The following is a 23,894-nucleotide window of genomic DNA, read 5'->3' as shown; positions in this document are numbered from 1 at the left end:
TATTTATAATAATATAATGAATTGGTTATCTTACATTCTTACCTACTTGGAAAATCGAGTACAAATAATATAAAAATAGCTGGAATTTAAAAGGTCTACTATATGCATTTAACATATTACTACAATCCGTCAATCCACATTAGTTCATGGTTATATCCTAATGTCTCTTAATATAATTTGATTATTATGAATTATTATAACTTTAATACAAATCGTTTTGGTCTATATTATACTATTATCTATAGTATATTAGTTATTGTTTTACAATGCTAAAATAGGTAGGTAGCAGTAAGTACTGCACAATTAGCGTTTTAGAACTGCACATTTTAATTTAGAACTGCACAATTTGTGTTGTACTGCAAATTAGCGCAAACCCTGGGTAAAAATACATTGAAATATCTATATTTTTTCGCGGACTTGACCATTTTTTCCTTGAGAGAGGTGTCCGTTATATTATGTTAGATGTCGGTTATGTTCAGTTTTTCTGTACAACCACTCAAAGAAAGCCTACCAAATGTTGCCAGAGAAAAAAAAAATGATAAAGTTTGATTTAAACCTGGTGATATACTAATATTATCTGCAGTAACACGCCTTCCATTTATTCTCAGGTCTAGGTTTAAATAAAATAAAAAAAGGTTAACATTTTTATGATTTATACGCAACTGTTAAGACTTTTTATTTAATATTTAGAAACACATAATACATATATACAAAAATATTTAATACTAAATGATTAATAATGGTTAATAATGCATTGATATTAACGGATTTAATATTTTGCATATTTATTTGTCATTAATATTTGTAAATATACAATTTTATAAAGTATTTGAAAAAAATTTGTCCAAACATATTTGAAATGAATTTAAAATATCACAAATTATTTAAATACTTATTAAACGGCGGCTGGCTATCGCTAAATATATTTTGCATTCCACTCAAAATTAAATCCTAAAGTGACCAATCAAGTTTGCTGCAGGCCAACTGTACGCCTGATGACGATTACAATATTTTATGATGTATTATAATTTTGGTAAAATAATGATTGATTTAGTGTAAAATTGTTGGAATAAATTCCACGAAAGGAAATTGAGTTTTTTTTTTAATTCTGTTGGTGGAAATAACGAATAATACCCGTATAGTATAAAGTTAGTAGGTGCATACGATGTGTGTGTGTGTGTGTGTGTGTGTGTGTGTGTGTGTGTGTGTGTGTGTGTGTGTGTGTGTGTGTGTGTGTGTGTGTGTGTGTGTGTGTGTGTGTGTGTGTTTGTGTGTGTGTGTGTATTATAATAACCTATTGAAAATTCAGAGAAACCTTTTCACATATACTGCAGCAAGCATAATATAGTACCTATACACATTTTTATTAAATTGTTAAATTATTGTACCTTTGTTCGTTGGCTGCAGCAGTGGTGGATGCGGAAAGGGTTGTCTTAGGGTGGGGGTGGGTAGATGATGACTGCAGATGGGTGTAAGTCCCGGGAATCTGGTGGCAGCGGTGGTGGTGAGTGCATGCGCACCATACAGACAATCGGTGGGTGTATGGTCGGAGGATCGGAGGTAGCGATCACGCAGGGTGCTGCGGACAGAGGGTGCGGCCACCCCAACCCGCCAGCCGAGAGCTCGTGCGCTCTCATAGGACCATCCGGGCTTCTGGGCGACAACGAAGCGACTAACGCCCGTCCGCTAAAAGTTGTCGTCGTTCACAGCTTCACCGAAATTCACAGTCGACAAACGACGATCAAGCTGTCTCATCGTCAAACAGTCCACACCACCTGTTGAAACTTTGACGACAAATTATGGTAATATGACTTATTTATAAACTTTACTTATGAATTGCTATTATATAATATACTATGATTGATATTTTAACATTTTATACAAATAAGTTATCAGTAGTTGAATTTAATTCTTAAGTTGAAAATACTTTTAAAATAAAATAAAACTATGTACAATATACCTAAGAATAATTAATTATATTATCTCGTTATTATTATAATATGATACACTTAGGAAATTACTTATTACTTATTTTATTATATTTGATTTTTGAATTTGTATTTCGAGTATGATGTAGTTGTAGGTATATATAGTATGAATGTTTATTATAGTATATATTATTAAATTTAAATTATTTCCATAATAATATACTAATACTCACTATAATTCAGTAGCAGGTATTCTAGTTTAAATAAATTCTTTTTTTTACGATAGGTATTTTCAGTAAAAATAAAACAATATGATATTACAAGAATGTTTCGTTCGAAATTTCAACAGTTAAAATATTGTGATAAAAAAAATTTAGCTAAGTTTTTACACAACATTGAGTTTTGTATTCGAATTTTTAAATTATTTGAATTTGTTAGAAATACTTACTTAATATCATAATATTACGATTTATTATTATTGATTGCTTAAAAAACGTATTTGAAATATTTAAAACATTTTCAAAAATTCTACGTATTTTATAGATCTGTGTTGGTTTAAGTATTGTGACGTTCCAAATTCCACTTGGTATTAAAAAAAAAAATTGTTTTCACTATTAAAACTTAATAAAAATGTTTCGAAAAATATTTTTAATTGATATTTTCACTAATAATAGTACTTGTACTCTATTACCGCAGTATATACATAAGAATATTTTTAAGTAATAGGTACCTGTTTAATTTTTTAAATCTTAAACTATAAAAGTAAAAATAATAATTTACGTAAAGATTGTATTTTTTCCATATTTTAACATTAGTAGCTCTTTTTTTTCTGAAAAATTTTAGTAGTATAGCATTACAAAAAAAAAAAAAACATCTGATTTCAAATGCAATACATGTTCATTATTCAAAATATTCAAACTACAATTTTAATTTCAATCTAAAAATAAAAGTAAAATATTTTGTACATTATTTCACTACACAAGAATAAAAAAACCTGAGTAAATATAGTTATAATTTTAGATTTTATTTCATCAGTTGTTATTGACTTGGTTATAGATGTCACCGATTTGTGGCAATTTACGTTAATAGCTTAATAATATACTACTAATATTAAAACTATGATATTTCGATAAAATATTTATGTGTTCTATGACAATATTCTTGTTTTGACTTAATCAAAACCAATATTTGATTTTTATAATACTTACATCATTACATTAAGGGTTGTTATAAAATAGAAAAATATAAGAATGTGTGAAAAATTTACGTAAAATGTTTCCAACGAGGTGATTTACACTTAATATAATTTATTTAATTTGTTTAAACTTGCTAATGACATGCTTTTAAAAAATAACAAACATTATTGTTATAACATAATATAGCAAAAATTAATTACGATGTAATATTATAAGGAGAAATATCTAAATATAATCACTCACGTAAAAAAAAATTCTATTGCTTAAAAACATTGAAATTATAATGTTTTATCAACACACCATCATTATTATTATAATATTTATATTTCAAAACATTATATCCAGGTCAAAACTTTACTAAATTCCTTTTAAATCATTATTATATCTATCCGTCATCTAATATTACGATGGAATGACAATTATTTTCCGATATACGACAGTTTAAATAGAGGTTAATTGTATCGCTATGTACCCATGTTTATATTATCATAAAATATTCAAATTGTGTGGTATCTTAGCCATTTTTACGAAAATTGAAATTATCAATTATTTTCGGTCGTAAAATAAAATAAGTATTCGCATGTGAAATTACCAAGATTATTCACACATTATACTCTTTAAAATGCATAAATTCGTAAATTTGTTTAATGTTTATTGACATCTCGTACCTATATATTCGCTGTTTACAAAAGGGAAAAAATTAAAAACAAAAAAAGGTTTTTGTTGCTTGTCGGTAAGTACGATTTAAATAATATAATAAAAGTGTACATAATAATGCAATAATATAACTATTATCCGTTTACCGCAGCTAGTACCTAGGTTAGATTTTTACAGGTTACTAGGGTATATATTATGTGTGAAACGAAAATTTAAATATATAATAGAGCAAAACACGTCAAATTTGTATAAAAATAACGACATTTTTTTATCCTGAATAATTTAGCAGTTGTTACGAGATAAGACAAAGTTGTCTAACTGTCGATTATACTATTATACTTATATAGTATATAGAAGCACTTCCTAAAATATGGGTCTTATATATATAAAAAAAACGTGTGTCCAATATAATAACCTAACGACAAGCGGGGTTGAAAATATGTGTGAGCCGTAGAATATAATAATATAAAGTGGCTGTCATAATTTGTCATAATGCGACTACTACACTTTCTGTATAAACTTGCCATAATATTTGTTTATCTACAAATTTCCCTGCTGCGTAAATTGAATAATACGTTTTTACGTTTTTTCACAATCGACTTTTCGTTGTAGACTTTAATCGACTTTTGAAGGTCACTCATAAAATATATGTAAAAAGCTATAAAGTGATGTAATTGAGACACTTGTAGACATTGGTATAAAATACGTCAAATTTGTTTAAAAACCAACGACCCGTGTCCAATAAAATATAAAAATAATAGCGCAGTCGATAAAAAAAAAAAACCCAGTTTAATAACGAGCAATAATGGCCGCGTAAATAATTAATTTCCGACATTTTTTTCCCCGCATAAGTTGACCAGTTGACACGAGTGAAGACGAGTGGGGATGATTATACTCGCGTATCTCCTAGCTATATGGGTTTATGCTCTTTAACAAAAAAAAAAAAAACGTTTATTCGATATAATATTAATCAGTGTTGAAGTGTGTTATTCGAAGATCTATAATAGTGACTTTAAAGTTGTTTTAAAGACGTCCTCACTTTCGGTACAAATTTGATATGATTCCGTAAATAGGTGACTATTATACATATTTTTTTTCATCGATTTTTCGATAGACTTACCATGAATTTTGAAGGTCAACATACCAATATGATGGTCCATACCGTAACGCATATAACAAATAACAATATAATAATATGAATTTTCGACAATTGCGTGATGACTGACATGTACAATAATAATATTATTATCGTATTCTTCACTGTTCTCGTAGGTGTGAATTCACGAGTGCTCATTCCGATTACATTATGATTCCTGTATAGTACAAGTCATTTATGAATTTAGAATTTATTTTATTTGCAAAATAATATTTTTTAAATAATCGCAGTATAATTATGAATTTATGATTCTTAAATTTTATATTTAGGAAAAGAGATATTATGTAAGTAAATATAATAATATGATTCAGGTTAAAATATCATAGATTGAATAAAAAATGCAAGGCGAATAAATTTGGTGGATAATTATTTAGGCTTAAAAAATCATTGGATTGAAGAAAAAATACCAGTTAAAAAAAAAAAATTAAAATGATTTGATTGTTTGAGTACCTATATCTATGATTGTTAAACGTTTATAATAACATCTGTTATAGATTATTATTTAAAACTTATTATTTATTAAAACTATTTATTAAACAAATATTATTTATAACTAGGGCACGGAATTATAAGCACTAAAAGTCTAAAAATGTACGAAATATGCATAAATATGTGAACAAAAATTAATTTTAATTAAATAATTAATATGAAACCACAAAATGTATTAAATGCCTAGTTGATTTAATTTGATTGTATTATTTTTTTATGTATTCAATTGTATGTTGAATTTTAAACATTCGTTCATAGAAACAAAAACTCGTGAATAAAAATAAAATATAAATTTGAAAACAAATTTAGTATATTTTTATGATACAATATTTCAAAGTTACTTGGAGAATTACAGTTAACTACTAAAGACTTGGATAAATTTTCAAATAAAAATGCACGTCTATTTTTAGCAAAGTTTTTTCTTTTCACATTTACAGGTTATATAAAGGACATAGTGTTCAGTCTTAGTATTATAATAAATTAATACTAATTTTCATAAATATACATAACAGCTAAAAATGTTCCAAATATGCAAAAATATGCAACATTTAATTTTGAATTCCAACACATTAGATATGGATTCAAATTTGTGTCTTACCTAGCTACTTTTTAATTTAATAAATAAAAATATGCGAATGCTTACAATTCCGGGCCATATTTTTTTAAACTATTTCTAGTATTTGGCAACCATATTGGAAAATCAAATATATTTTCAAATAATTTGTTTTCAACTTGTATATAAATGAATTAATTTATCATAATGATTTACGATGTATAAAAATAATGTTAATAATATCATTGATATTTTTCTAATTATTTGGCTATTTTCAAAGTTATATTTAATACGATTTTGACGTTCCAAATGTGTTGGATATTTTGACAGTTAATATATTTTTAGTAGAAGATAAAAAAAGGTTTTTATATGTATCCCTAATGATACAATGTACACGTTGTACTATGAAAAATACAATGACGTCCAAATGAAATAAACAAAAAAAAAAATACAAATACATTTTGAGGTTTAAAATCCACTTATGAAGTTTTTGACGAAAAGTTATATCAGGGAGCTAGGTTGTCACAAACTTTTCACTTTATCCAAACACGATTCTTCATAATCTTCATAATACACCCCGACAGCGACAATCTGAAAGCTTAAATAATATTATAAGCAAGTAAAATACGCGTATAAATATATACATATATATATATACGTATAATAGTTTAAGAGTTTGGAGATGGTTTCAAACTGAACTACAAAATATTGTATTGACGTTATAATACATCCATCAACATCACGACTCATCACTTACAATTATCTCGGACGAAATAAAATACTTGACTTAAACGGGCTTTATGGGTGGATAAGCGTCGGTTCAATTCACAGAAGTAATCCGCTAAACATTTGATCGCAATGACGTCGAAAATAATTCAAACTGTCAAATCCGAAACCAAATACAACCCAATTATAAATAATCTCGATCAACCACCGCCGTTGTCGACGGTGTTTTTGTTTCAACAAGCTTCGAAATGTCCATCATCCGATCTCATCCTTCAATTGTCCTGCGGTGGGCCGGGTCAGTTAAGCTTTCTGATCAATACGATAATATAATAACTTCACACATTTTTAGTGGCAATAAAGAGCCGAGTTATGAAATATTGAACCTACTGCGGCTTTACTCTCTCAGCCATCGTTAAAATATTTTAATTCTATAGAACATGTGCGCATTATTTATAACAGCAAGTTCAATTTAGAACTTTTTTTTTCAAAATCGTGAATTTAATCTAAAACTTTGATGTTTATTTCGTTAATGGTACCTAGGTATCTATACTGTTATGTGAATTTTTATTTATCAGATTACCATAGACGGCTGTTTTCCTCATTGGCAAGTTTTAATTTATGTATAATCCTATTAATTGTTGTGGATAATAGTAAACTCATAATATGTATAAATATGATTTTAACTCATCGATAGATAAATGATAAGCCCAAAACTATATCCCACTAATATTCAAAAAAATTACACATCCTTTCCAGATTTCGTTACATTAAATAATTTTTTGAATTGGTACTTGTGTACATTTGAGTAATTTCAAGTCTATACCCCACTCCGGTCCTTTCCCCCGCATCGGTCTTTTACCGCTCTGGTCCTCGATACCATGGAAAAAGACTATAAAATTAAAAATAATGCATACTAGCTGAATGAAAAGTACTTTTGTTCTAATGACCGCTCAACCCCACATAGGTCACCCTCCACGCTGTATATATATATATATATATATATATATATATACAGTTAATTGTTATCACGATTTTTCATTTTAAATACCCAAAGAATTACAACATTTTGTGTTATAATCACTTCTGATAAACAGTTTTGTCATTTTTATTGTTATCACGCTAATTGCGGATAATCAGTTTTGGAGGGCGTTTCCTTTATTTTTTTATCGACATCAATTTCAGTTATTACTTGTTTTGTATCTATAATCAAGAAATAAAATAGATAAAATCGTTTCAGAAACTTGAAAAACATTATGTTATTCGATTGTAACCTATATAGAGAAGAATTCACGTTCGTGAACTTAGCGGCACTCATGTAACAGATTTCTATAAAACCTATCCAAAAATTTTGTTGGACGTTTGTTGGACATTGTTGGAAAGGTTTTACAATTGGTTGGAACGTAATTAAGAAGTTAAAAACATTTTTCCAAAACCGCCACTAAGTTCACACTAACGGCCAACATTAAATCAAACACATAACAAACTGTACAAAACTGTTCTCCACGGTTTGTTGGAAAGGTCCCGCCATTTGTTGGAACTCTGTTTATTTTATACAAATTTTTTAAAAAATGCCCTTCAGCCAACTTTTTTTAAAAGTTCAAAAAACAATCCAAAACTGTTGTAAACGGTTTGTTGGACGTTGTTGGAAAGGTCCCACCATTTGTTGGAACTCTGTTTTTTACGAATTTTTGAAAAATTCCCCTCAGCCAACTTTTTTTAAAAGTTCAAAAAGAATCCAAAAAGGTTCTTTATGGTTTGTTGGACGTTGTTGGAAAGGTCCCGCTATTTGTTGGAACTCTGTTTGTTTTATACAAATTTTTTAAAAAATGCCCCTCAGCCAACTTTTTTTTAAAGTTCAAAAAACAATCCAAAACTGTTGTAAACGGTTTGTTGGACGTTGTTGGAAAGGTCCCACCATTTGTTGGAACTCTGTTTTATACGAATTTTTGAAAAATGCCCCTCAGCCAACTTTTTTTAAAAGTTCAAAAAGAATCCAAAAAGGTTCTTTATGGTTTGTTGGACGTTGTTGGAAAGGTCCCGCTATTTGTTGGAACTCTGTTTGTTTTATACAAATTTTTTAAAAAATGCCCCTCAGCCAACTTTTTTTTAAAGTTTCAAAAACAATCCAAAACTGTTGTAAACGGTTTTTTGGACGTTGTTGGAAAGGTCCCGCTGTTTGTTGATTTTTTTCGATAATTCTCATGTTTAAGAAATTTCAACAAATTAAATATAATATAGTTATTTATTATACAAACAAATAAGGTATGAGTTTAAAATTAATTCTAATCGTTTTTTAGTTTTATTTTTATAATTATCAATTACATTTTATTTTGTGGTCAAAAGGTCTGAAAATGTAATACAAGGTTCCTGATATATTGATAGAATAGCAGCTGAAAAATATTGAAAATACATAGACATGAATTTTTTTTATAAGAAATTAAAGTTCAAATTTTGACAAAATTTCGTGTAACTTAATTTTAAGAAATCTGTGTATACTTAATTCGAAGTTAAAACATTGAATATGTAAACAAATTAACTTATTAAGTTAAAATTTAGTTTAAAAAAATTAACTAGATATTTAACTTTGGTTTTAGTTAATATTAACCTAACTCGTTAATGCCCAGCCATGCTTTTAAATTCACTTAAAATCAATATCAAACTTTTTGTTTGTTAATTCGGTGGATAGTCAACTGAGAAGAAGCTGATTTTCTGTAAAAATTATTTGAATGTATCATTTTAAAAGTAGTAATACCAATTTAACCTTTATAATATAGTTGTGTTGTAAGATTAAAAGTTTAGTCAGAATGCGTGTAGAGGAGTATATATTGGAGAGTATCTCATGGTATTTTAAAGATAACAGATAAAATGCGATTTCTATAAAACCAATTGAACGTTCTTTATTTATAAACTTTATTGTTGGCCGAATGGCACCATATAGAACCGTTTTATATTGTTTTTGGAACTTTAAAAAAAAGTTGGCTGAGGGGCATTTTTCAAAAATTTGTATAATATAAACAGAGTTCCAACAAATGGCGGGACCTTTCAAACAACGTCCAACCAACCATATAGAACCGTTTTGGATAGCTTTTGGAACTTTAAAAAAAAGTTGGCCGGGGGCACTTTTTCAAAAATTCGTGCAAAATAAACAGAGTTCCAACAAATGGCGGGACCTTTCCAACAACGTCCAACAAACTGTTTACAACAGTTTTGGATAGTTTTTTGAACTTTTAAAAAAAGTTGGCTGAGGGGCATTTTTCAAAAAATTGTATTAAATAAACAGAGTTCCAACAAATGGCGGGACCTTTCCAACAACGTCCAACAAACCATATAGAAGCTTTTTGGATGCTTTTTGAACTTTTAAAAAAAGTTGGCTGAGGGGCATTTTTCAAAAATTCGTATAAAACAAACAGAGTTCCAACAAATGGTGGGACCTTTCCAACAACATCCAACAAACCGTTTACAACAGTTTTGGATTGTTTTTTGAACTTATAAAAAAAGTTGGCTGAGGGGCACTTTTTCAAAAATTCGTATAAAATAAACAGAGTTCCGACAAATGGCGGGACCTTTCCATCAACGTCCAACAAACCGTGGAGAACTGTTTTGTACAGTTTGTTACGTGTTTGATTTAATGTTGGCCTTTAGTGTGAACTTAGCGGCGGTTTTGGAAAAATGTTTATAACTTCTTAATTACGGTCCAACAAATTGTAAAACCTTTCCAACAATGTCCAACAAACGTCCTACAAAATTGTTGGATAGGTTTTAATGAAATCTGTTACATGAGCGCTGCTAAGTTCACGAACGTGAAGAATTCATCGATTTTTACGAGCTTGGGAATAAGTACTTACATGCATATAACGTCGACGCTTCTTTTAATTTTTACATTTGAGTAGACATATTATACTAAGTGTCTTTCACACACTACAAATCGCAACATATTATCATAATCAATCAGTTGCACTCCGGTTCCGTAATTAAGTAAACTACTTCTATTACTTCACTCATGATTCACGGTCCTAACCCGAGTTTAGTTTACCCCCGAAAATTAGAAAAAATGAGCTGACATTAAAACTTACTACTCGAGTCATTTCAATCGTTCAAAATTCTTTGATTACACTCGTCTATTCCCATCTTTGTCATTGCATTGCTGCGAGAAGTCTCGAAAGTGTATATGATCTAATAACAACATAATATCACGTCTTATTGAGAATTGAAAATAACTTATAATATTATAAAATATTCATTGAATTAGGTACTATTTTAATTATTCGGTAGCGATTCAATTTGAAAAATGTTATATTTTGATAATGGTAGAAGGTAATAACAATACTTATTATGATTCATTACGTAGTTTTTTTTGTTATTATATCTATCGATAAATGTTCACGTTTACTTTATTTGCGTTTGGAATTATCAACAGTAAGAACTTGATTTTTAATGTTTTCTTTTTTCAAAACAGGCCAAGAATCAATATGGATTATTATTTATTGCTACTTAATACCAAAAATATATGATATCATATAGATAAATATATTTTTAAACATATATCGATAACCGATAATACCTTAACTAAAACTGACCCGAAATATCCTATAATCTATATCCATCTGAAAATTTATATTTTTACGCATCAAGACTCGTTATATATTTTATTTACAATATGTGTAACCGAATACCGACGATCGATTAGATTTAGGGTTTATAACTATGTAGAGAAAATTAATATATTGGTTTTAATATTATTATTAATCGAATGTCGTGAATAATCGATATAGTTTTATAGATTTTCTTGAAATGGGATAACAATTTATTGATACCCAATGTAACAATGTTAGTTAGGTAACATTTGCGACTTGTGCTGAAAAAAATTAGAATTTATACACTTCACAGTATGAATAGCAAATTGGCATTCCGCACTACATACAACATGCATTCACAGCATGGACCAATTCTTTTACATCGAATCCGTGGGATAGTAAATAGCGATGGATAAATATTCTCAAATTCGAATCCGATCGGTAAATAAAACCATGATAAGTTGTCATTTAAATATTTGTATTTCAGTCATCATTGTTTTTAATTGTTCTTTTTTTTTTATTGACATGATAACGATTATTAAAAATAAGATCTTGACTTACATGGTTATGTAATCAGAGAAATTACCATGTGAATTATATAGTTAATCGTATGTTCGTGTCAAAACAAATATGTTATTTTATTTTATCTCGTTCAAATAACGGTACTTGGGATTTTTTAAACAATGACCACTTTTTAAAATTTTAATTTTCCCCGTTTCAAAAATCAATATTTTTTATCAATAGTTAAATACGCATTGGCATCATATCAAATTATTTGTTTGGAATAACTGTATCAAAAATAAAAGAATTTACCCTATAATTATAAATATAATATTATCATGTTATTGTTCGTTCCCGTCAAACAGTTTTTGGTTTTGTTTTTCTTTACAATTAAAATGTTATTAAAGATCAAACGACATGAGTGGATAACATATTGAAATAAAAAATATCTTAATCAAAACAAAATAATTATTGTAAGCCAAATATTTCAGTCAACAATATTTATCCAATTATTATGATTATTATGATCAATATGAGAAGTGGAAAATTTGTTTGAATTAATATAAAAGTACCTAGATAATTATGAAATATATTTTGTAGAATTTATATTATGTACCTAATTAAATGCCTTCACTTTTGTTGTAAGGCTAATAACCTTAGCAGTTGAAGCTGTACATTGAATAAAAAAAAAAATATATATATATATACTCGTACTGTATGTTATAATAATATATTATTTTTATACAATTATTGCAAAATTAAAATTAATGCTTTGGGTTAAATTAGTTAGTTTTTTATAAATGTGAGTTAAATGCTCATGTTTGGTACTAAGTGGGTTTCAAATCAAATAATAATAATAATAACAATTGACATACTATATAAAATATTTTAAAGCTTGTAAGGAGTTTTCGGGAAAGAGATCAATTTGTTTGTATTAAGATTACATGTTATTTTTAGGAGTATTTACTAAAAAATTAATAAAAAATTACACTAACGTACTATACGTATTTATATTTTTTAATCATCGGTTCTATTCTTTTAGTTTTATCATTATCAGTCACTAGTCATTACTTTAATGAAAACCATCAATTAGGTAATTGGACATGTTCATACATTTTAAAACTTTTGAATGAATTAAAATACACTAGCGTTGGTCGTGGTGTTACACTAATATTAATCAACACAAGACTATTCCCTATTAAAACCCATCTTAGTCGATTCCATCTTGCATAATACATTAATTAATAATATTATATTTTGAACACTACAATAATAAGTTATCATAAGATAACATTAGATTAAAAAATTTCATTATCTATATAAAAAATTATAACTTTACCCACTAATTAGTTTTTTTTTCTAATCTACATAGCAACAGCTAAAATATTCATTATTGTAATAAATTATCTATTTCCAGTCAATTTGAAGAATAGTTTTGTTTAGTTAATTAATTATGACGTCAAACACATTACATATTATATAGGTACATTTTAATTAAAAATAAAAAGTATTTATTGGTTAAATAATTTAAATAGTACTAAACTACTAACGTGTAATTTCCTAAACCTCTAAAACTGCTAAGTGCAGAATAAACAATACGAACTATTAGTAAGAAGACACATTTTTTAATAATATCTTTAATTGGGAACTCTTTCGTTACTTTGAATATTGCATAATCCCTATGTCCCACCCAGGTGGTAATTCAATTATAATAATTGTTTTATTTTAATCCGAGTAATATAGTTTATAATTCCCCACATATATCATTAAGATTAAGATATTTGAGTTAAATAATATACTTCTATATTTTTTATTAAATTATAACTTGACGTTCCCTTAAACAACTCGATGGTTATTTTTTTTTTCATTACGATGTTAATTAATGTTAATAGATTTTTGTTCAAATACAATTTTTGATTTAGTGGCACTAACAATCAAAGATAGAACGTAACTGAATTTAATCATTATAATTTTGTTGCAGTTAATAACAAAATAATACCAATATTTTGATCGTTGTGTTTGTTTTGAGTTGGTTATATTATACTTTTATAGTTTCATAGTTGGATTATACATTACATAGCCGGGGCCCGGGTGAATACGCTATCAGAAAATAATTGGATGAATAATATTGTTCAAATCATGACTGAATGAACAATATTTGAATGGTTATTAAACTAAAAATGGTCTGTGTTTAAATTCAGTCCAAAAAATCTGTCATCTAATACGCGTTTATACAAATTTTATCATAAACAATTTCGGTATCGTATTAATAATAATATTTCGAAGAAATCTAAAACGACACACGCACTAACGCACTGATGTAACGCGATACAACTTTAACATTATTTTATTCATATGATTCTGACTGATTTACCGGTGGTATATATAAGTTGATTTAAATTTTACAGATTCAAGAAAAACATTCGATTCAGTTGACCATATCATGTTAGTTGACTAATTTGGTCATCTTGCGGTTGTTCAAAAATTCAAGATCCATTCACAACTGGGATTTTCAATATTAATTGACGGGTAAGGTTTTGTTCTGTATTTTTTGTGTATGCATCTAACTATACTTTAAGTAGTTTGAATAGCGCGTATTGGTTTCAAAGTCACACATTTGATACCAGAGGTGACCACCCCTCCCCATCTCAAAATTAAACTGGCTAGTTGTTCAATGAATAACTTTTTCAGAATTAAACTGTTTAGATTTTCTTATTTTTTAATTCGTTTAGCAATGTTAAGCATATTGCATTATACTAACAAATTATTTATTTTTTTATCATTTATAAATAATTATTCTCGCTTCTATGATGTATTGTAAACATTTTGTACCATATTGCTCACGTAGGTGTACCTTCATCAAACGAATATATAAATAAATATAGAGTAATATAATACATATTTGTGTTCCCTTTGTCGAATTAAACATCAATGTGTTTCCTGTGAATATTAAACAACATGTATTGAGTAATGCTATTTGAATTAATGATATTGCAACTTGTGAATAGTTATTGTTGAGATAAAGCGATATTTAAATTCCATTAATTAATTTTTTGTAACAAAATAAAAAACAAGACCAATGTAAACCTGCATATTAATTTTTTGAATATAAATGAAATTTGTAAAGCATTCAAAAACTAGAATAACGTCACAAATTGCGATGAATAAAATGATTAAAATATTATTTAAAAAATGATTAATTTCTAACGGTATTAAATAATCACCTGAACATAAATTAATTATTAATCATATAATATAATTAACGGTTTATACATTTTTTGCCCAATGATGTTATACAAAATGTTAACAATCCAATATTACAACATTGCATTCAGTTCTTTTAGTGTTTTAAACATGTTAAACTTTTGATAATTTTTGAACTATCATATAGTTACACTAGAAACTAATAATAATAATAAAAAAAAACCCATGCTAAAGAACGTTACTGAGTCTTGACAGTGACTTTAGCACAATGTCGTTAACTGTTAACGATTATGTAGACGATGTTGTTAACGATCATAATATTATTTAGAAATACTGAAATACATTTGAACGCCAGTGCCGAATCACATTATCGTGGGCAAAGAGTAAAAATAACCTAACCTATATGTTCTTTTTTGTCGAAATCGGCATTTTTATGTTTTTATACTTACAGTCTTAAATGACAGGTAATTTTAAGCTAGAAATTTAATGTGAAATGTACATCATACATACACATGTACAAATCGCATTTCAGCAGTATCGTAGACAAACGTTTGCCCAATCACTCAATCAGGGGAGGAGAGCCATATCCATTTTAACTTTTGAGTGAGCATTGTTACCGTTTTGTGATACAGAGATACTCATTTCATTAGGCTCCAAGGTGGGCCATTATTAAATCTACGAAAGGCCATTTCCCTCTCACTGCGGTGACCCTGAGATTCAAAAAAAAATTATTATCATCCGTTTTCGAAACTCAATATTTTAATATTCCACCTGCAGATGGGCTTAAAAGTCGCAGAGTAACTCCATCAATTTTCTATTTCTGTATCGCGTGCAATGTATAATGACAGTTCGATGTGATGGTCGGTAGGCGGATTCTCTAAATCCTATGTTTAAATTCTACAAATGGTTTAAAATGAGTTCACTGAAATATCTACGTGATGCAGATCGACGGAACTCATCGTCTTCAAGCGAAAGACGTTTGAAAAATAATAATTTCTTTGGTACGTGCATGGCTATCATTATTGGCGGCAGCACTGTTGTCGGTGTAGATGTATCGTCGTGGAAATAAACGTCCACGTGTCGATGTATAAAACAATTCGCAGCGCTATACATATACTTTCGTAATAATATACGTTTTTTATATATTATACGAATGTCAATCATCGACGACGAAGTGTACCTGCCCGCGTAGGTATTAGGTACAATAATATTATGACGACGCACTAGAAATAATAGGTAATACTAATAATAGTAATGATAGTAAATAATTGAATAAAACGTCAGCTGAAATTTAATCAAAAACCGTGTCGACAAGGACTCGATACTTGAACAACGCGTTCGATTTTTTATTCGATTGGCTGTGCATTTTTACACGAAATAGGACACACATGATATTACATCGAGTCATATTTCAACGATGAAATCTATAAATATGGAATTGTCAATAATGGGTTTTTCGTGACAGTTTTACTACAGGTGTTAATAGAGGAAAAGAAAAACGGCATTAAGTCACACAAGACATTTATAGGTTTGTACGATTAAAAGCACATGGTGAAGGGGGTGTAAGACGTAGGAAGTGCTAAATGATCGATGTTCTATCATAATATAATATATTTTAAACTTAATTTAGAACACATAAATATGCAATATGATATTGTAATACATTATAAAAAATGTTGATATTCATTTAGTATTAATTTGTGATACCGTGAACTTTTAAAAAACATTTTTTTCTCTGCATACAACGGTGTGTTATGTTATTTATGCACGACACAGCATTATTTGTAATATATTATATATATTATTATTATTAAACTCAAATTTTAATTTCTCTATAATATTATCATACATTTTATTCAAAACGCAATAATACCTATGCTTATCGTACAATGTGGGGACCGAATGTGTCACTACACAAGTCAAAAGAACGATTCGAATGTTTTCTTCGGTATCAGTTAGAAATTAAATAATTATGATGATATTATTATTTAATATTTTAAGAGGGTGTCAACTACAGAAACTATGATCATGATTGGATGAAAATACAATAAATTCTTCTCGTATTTCCATTATGACCTATATAATATAAGTATAGGCACTAGGTATATAACATAATTTTTTTTTGAAAAATGCAACTCAATATCGTATAATATCTTATTCTATTTAAAGATCTATTCTTTATTAAGATAAAATAATTTATATTTCCAGTTAAATCATAAAACGAAACTTTTCTCCATACATCCTAATAATATAGTGGTGTGGTGTATAATAAATGATTTATATTGGTAAGTGCAATAATTTCTACAATTTTGATACAATATAATTATTTTGTTGGTCAAAGATTTTTTTTATAATTTTAAAACATACAAAAATCATCTAGCTTAATTCTTTTAATTTTTATTTATAATGCACTCTGTGGTTTTAGTTATACCCCTAGTACTTGAGATTTTATTTTCAAGGTTGTTCAAATCATATATTATTTATAAAAATATTGAGTACATTTGAAAATTTCAAATTATTTTTATAAGCACATCCGATTTTAAAAAGTCATAGTATAAAATTCTTGCCAGATAGTTTTTCAGTCGTTTTTTTTTCGAATGCCATGATTTATTATTGCGATAAAATTCGATATAATTATAATAATAAGACACTGAATGACCGAATATTATGACGCATCTAGTGTCGAAGCGATCAGACGAATCTTTATGGTCCTGTCTGGCTTTTATGATATCATGTTAAACAGCACGATCGATCATAATATTATATTCGAAAACTATCCATCACTAAGACGGATAACTAAAACAATAGATAATTATTGTAATCAGTAAAAATATCCATCTGAGAAAAAATAATATCTACAAAACTAAATACTTACATTAAATTAACGTTTTTATATTATTATATTGAAGGGGACTAAATTATGTTATATGATATCATCATAATATTCATGTTAAAATGGTTTGTGATTATTTGTCAGTTTTGTCTAATTTTACACAATGGTAATAAAATTACGTTTTGGGTATTTTTTTATTATTATTTTATACGACGTTATCGCATTCACTGAAATTATTTACAAAATTACAAATCTATATGGATTTTATCGTTCCGCTAAATGTTAATCAAATAGAAACACTAATTGTTATAACTGTACAATGTACATTTTGTAGATCACGTTTTGTTTGTTCCGAGTCAATATATATAATGATTTAGTTTATTAGACTGAAAACGATCATGGCAATTATTATTCGATGCGGCTAATATTTTAAATCACCAATATTACCTATAATACATAATACTGTAACCGGATATTCTCAATGAACTTGAAAAAACAATGATACACAATAACTTTGTTAAATTTTCATTACAGTGAAGAATATAGTTGTTTAAAAAAATACTTTTTTTTTAAAAATTTTAATTGATGCATCTTATAATATAATATGCTTAAATGAATGAATATTGTATACCTATTCTTATTTTATAATGGTAATCGATTATGGTTATTCAACATAGTTTTATATTCTTTTTCGGAATAAATTTCTAAGACAAAAACAACGGTTGCCGCTTGACGCAAGCATTTAAGGAATATTTTTTTATTAAAAAATAAATAATATAATATAATAATAATAATATATAATAGTAAATAATATGATTACGTTTACAAAGAAAATAATGTTTGTTCATGTATGATATTCATGAAAAAAAAGTATAAAAATTATTTTAATTATAATTTTTAATATGATTTGGGAAACAATTGCGCAGACTTATTACACCAAGCCACCGTGATTTCCACTTATATACAAATATCATCATAATATTATTAAAATGTAGTTTTATGTTTAAGGGAATCAAATATCATGAATATTCTGAGTGGAAGAGGGCGGGCTGACAGTCATAGTCATTATAATAAACTTTTAACTTATACATAATTAGTTTTCGAAAACGTAGTCCATCAGGAATAAACATTTTCAAACGAGAACCATGATAGTATATAGAAAAACTAACAAATATTGTTTGCTGACTGACCTTTTGAAAACATATTAATATTTTATGTATAATTATGTCATATCATGAAACTTTTCAAGCAAAAAGTTTCGTCCTTTGAGAATGTAGTTTTATCGTAATAATATGACCTGCAGGACTATGAGTCTATAGCATTATTACTTTTTACTATAAAATACGAGGAAAAGTACCAGAGCAATTTATATATTTGTTCTATGTATCAAGGATTCTGAACATACGTATATATACACTGTTATTGCATAATATATATTTTATTACACATTTTACTCATCTTATATTTGATTGCCATTTTTCCAGTTTTGGTCTTCATTTTCTGATTTGTGTTTAAATTCATATTTATCTTATGTTTTTTATTAAATCGCAGACATTTTTTGTATATGATTTATATATACAGGAAGTTTTGCACCTAGTCAAAAATAATTCACAGACCACAAATTAATTTAAGCATTTATTAAGTTCTTCGGGTTAGTACTCGTATTGCTTTCTACATCAATTATTCATTTATTAATTTTTTGTAACGATAAAAATTTAAATTTATCAATAATATTCCTAAACATGACACATGAGTCATTTTTATATTAAGACTTTTTTATTGCTATTTTATATGTATTCTTAAGGAATATTAAAGCGCATATTCCATGAATTATTGTAGTTCTTTTCAGTGCTATCTAAAGTCTGAGCAATGAGCATTGATTCTGACCTACACCGATTTGGGTGAAATCAATTTAATATACTTATATGATATACATATTGTACTTGTATTTTATCGGTATTAGTGCAGAAACGATTTCGTAATGTTAAATCGAAGCGTGTATAATACAAATTGTAATTAGTGGTACACAGCTGGTCACGCTCAGTTTCTTTTGCGGCACTTTTTTTATACGATTTTTAATGCAATACGCGTTTCATTCCTTAAAATGCAATTTAATTTCATGTTACTAGACGAATTTTCATTTTCATGCATTACTTCTGTAGTGCACTTCATTATGACGGAGAGCGATAATAATATTAGATTTTGCATTAAATCGTTATATACGTATCTACTTACCGATACTGGCCAATAGTACTTATGAAGGTATACGAGGACAGTGGGAAAATCATCTAGAATATAGGTAAAATAACTTTGAGGTTTGATAAATGAAATCAATTTTTCGAATTTGATCCATATAACGTGATTTAAAGTGACTTATATGATGCAACCATCTGTTTTTTAAATGTGGACCACCAAAAGTGCACTTTTCACAATAAATTGAGTGAACAATATTTTTGAAAATGTCGATGAACTATATTAAAAAGTGATTGATTAATATGAATAAAATCCCTAAAACGTTCAAACCACCATAGGCCACTCATTATCTTCAAGTCCCGTTTTATAAAAGGGCCTATTATCCTAAACACATAAAATTAATTAGCTTAAAAGTTATTTGAATTTGATGCGTCAAACTGTTCAGATTAACCATTAAATAGATCATTTTTATCGATAGTAGAAAAAGAAGAGTTTCCTTTTAAAATATAGCCAGAATAGTTTGTATCTTCTCAGGACACTCCTTAAGAACAAAACATCTAAAAAATCTTTAAAACATGGTTTTTAAGACGGCACCTACTTATGTTTAAAAGGTTCGAAAATCTGTTTTGAAAAACCACATTATTAGAAAGAAAAGAGCTGAGGGGCATGGTTGTCGAATAACTCTTTATCGTCTGTACGTCATATAACTTAGGTACCTCTAACATTCTGACTCTTTTTGAACACATTTTTTTTATCGGCGATTTCATTTAAGACTCTGTTCAGTTTCAGATTTTTAGTTTAAAACATCACATGGGTTAACGTTTTATGAAAACAAAATCACAAGCAATTTATTGCTGTGACAAAAAAATTATATAGATGCGTTCTTGCAAAAGTATACTCTACCGGTTCGAGTGATTATCGTTCGACAAACGCATGTCTACTTTGGATTTATTGCAATTTTGTAAAAAGTTAACACGAATTATTAATTATGTGCAAATTGTATTGTATATAAACAAAAAACCTGTACCTACTTGGAACCAGTGCCACAACATTTTACATGGTGTACACTGTACACTGTACACATAATAATAATATTATATCATACCTATACACGTTTAAAGTTATTATTACAATAAATAATAATAATTTATTAATTATTATATTATGGTATTTTTCGTAACTGTGGGTGAAGTGTCTACTAAACATTTCATAATTATCGACTGGTAAGGGAGAAGACATGCGTCAAACAATATGATAATATTATTATGATTTCACGAATGTTATTTTAAAATTCACTGAAACGGGCGCGCACGACCAACGTTCGCTAGAAACGAATCGACATACATGTTGACAGATCATATATAATAAATAATTTATACATTATATGTAGGCACCTTAAGTCCAGATCGTACTGGGTATTGTGAACTTTGCCATTCATGCGTGTATTTGAAGTGTAATCATCATTTAATAATAAAATAATATTTATTATATATGGTCTGTCAACATAATATATATATATATAATTATTTATTTATAAGCCAATAGTATTGTAAAATATTTAACGTAATATTATGTTAGTATAGAAATTTCATTTTTTTTTTAAATATTAAACACGATTCGAACTTATCAGTATTATCACTGTGACACAGTTGAAATAAATAAATATTTTTTCGTTTTGTCGTATTATGGTAGAGAATGCCTGTTTCTTTATTTATATTTTTTTATGTAGAACAAATGTTTAGTTCACATACCTATCGATTATGTTGGCACTTTAAATATTGTACGTTGTACTTTGTGAGAGAAAACGATGTGACCTTCGAGAACACTGCAATATCGAAATTATTGGCGAAAAAACAAAATGTTTCGTATTTCGGCATTTTTTTATATAATAAATTTTCTATACAGACGAAGTAGCGTCAAATTAATTATGCGTCATAGTCGTGTGTGTACCTACACTCTTCCGCAATGTACGCCGACTTTCCGGTATAATAAAATCATAATAACTATAGTAATTCTTATTCATTCGAATGTTAGAGTTTCCGCTGTATAATGATGGTCACGAATGTGTGTAACTCATTGGCTTTATGTTTATACAATACACATTTTTATTATTTACATATATTATATATATATTTACACCTTGACCAAAACAATTGTCACGATTTTTTTTTAAACCTATGTTTTTTTTTGTCTGCAGGTGAATTTATTGTACATTTGGTCCTTGCAATATTATTATATATTGTCGTGAAGTTGGTCAGCTACTCAGCTAATTCATTATCAGCTTTTCTCTGCTGCTGGGCCGCTGCGTTTCCGACAATTGGTGAGTACAGTTGATTACGGTTAATTTTGTGTACTTCCAACTCTTAATCTATATTTTGTATTCAATCGATATGATTATTCACCGATAATTTATAAAATATATAATATATTGTTTATATTATTTTGCTAAATGTTCGCTTTCCGTTTTTGTATCACATCCCATCATATTACAACATCACTTATTTTTTACATCCGAATACAATAATATATAAGGTGGCATTGATTTTTTCCTCGTTATGTAGTAAATTTTGTGTATTGCAATAATTTCCATCGATCGTAACAACTATATTTTACATATTATCATAACGTTCGTATAGACATTACACAATAATAATAATATATTATGTTTGACTTAATACGTATGTCGTATACAATGTTATAATAATATCACATTATTGGTGGTTACACGGTGATTAGTCCCGGTCGAATGGACTCGAAGGCGATTCCGACGCAGCTAAAAAACAGTCTCGTGTAACAGGATTTGATTCGACGTGAAAACGACTTTGTACTTAGGCAAAAAAAAAAAAAATATAAATTAAAAATATGCAAAAAAAAAAACTAAAAACGGTGACACGAGACTGAAATACAGTATTCCTATAATGTAATAAACGGCGGCATTCCTCGGTACGTTGCAACTAATTCGCACATTATTCACTGTTATGTCGTATGCAGAGAGTGCATTTGAGCGTATCGATGTGACGATATTGAATGATATTATTCTATATTATGAAGTAATTCCGTGCCACATCATGATATCTCAGCTAGTACTTTTTGTAATTGAGTAGGCCACTGTAATTGGTGTGTTTAATTTGAGATCAATGTTATACATGCGATATGCATCATAGTATCAATTTACATAAAAAACGATTCTGAGTGGATAATCTTTTTTAGCCAAAGTAAACTAAATGTATTTTTTGATAATATTGTTATTTTATTTTAAAATAATAGGAATACGGCAGTTTTAATTAATTATTGCCGATAACATTGTATTTGAAACTTTCATTGTGTGCATAAAATATATAATAATAAATATATACGTTAAAAGATTCAAGACCATGATGTCATTGCAATATTTAAACTTAAGACGCACATAAGAAATAATTTTGTGTTTAGACTAAATAATTTTTTTATCATTCCAAAAATTAAAATTTATAAGAAACCTATAGGTTTCGAACATGTTTGATTTTCAAGGTTTTTTTACTAAAAAAAGTTTATCAACATCTATAGAAAAAAAATCAAAATTTCAAGTCTCTACAAATATAGCTCAAAAAGTTTCAAAAAATGTTGAGAAATGCGTATCATGTGAAGAAAATGCTAATTTAAACATTTGGCTGTATTTTAAAGTAATTTCGACTATTTATTTTTTTGAGATAATTTTGATAAATATTTGGAATTTTCGATTTCTCAAAAGTTATAACTAGATCCAATTTTCTAACAAAAACCTCCCCCAATTTTGAATATTAAAGCATTTTTCTACTATATAATGTGTTGAACCATAGATACACTAAATCAAATAGACACACACACATTGTAAAATCAATATATTCATTGTTCCACTCAGAATC

The 23,894-nt window shown here is 27.8% G+C and overlaps 1 protein-coding gene across 1 annotated transcript in view; it reads left to right on the top strand.

Annotated features, from left to right (window-relative positions):
* The first annotated feature begins 1,664 nt into the window (after positions 1 to 1,664).
* The window catches only part of LOC149062485 (uncharacterized), a 66,338-nt gene continuing 44,108 nt past the window's right edge, over positions 1,665 to 23,894 (top strand). The window contains exons 1-3 of the mRNA XM_089217113.1: positions 1,665 to 1,802; positions 14,189 to 14,309; positions 22,208 to 22,330. The gene's annotated coding sequence lies outside the window, so the exon portion shown is untranslated. The remainder of the gene's footprint in view (positions 1,803 to 14,188; positions 14,310 to 22,207; positions 22,331 to 23,894) is intronic.

The sequence above is a fragment of the Diuraphis noxia genome, unplaced genomic scaffold (genome assembly GCF_037042655.1).
Source record: "Diuraphis noxia isolate RWA-SAM2 unplaced genomic scaffold, SU_Dnox_SAM2 contig0001, whole genome shotgun sequence".
In the NCBI taxonomy this organism is placed as follows: Eukaryota; Metazoa; Arthropoda; class Insecta; order Hemiptera; family Aphididae; genus Diuraphis; species Diuraphis noxia.
This window is presented reverse-complemented; position numbering and strand designations above follow the sequence as displayed.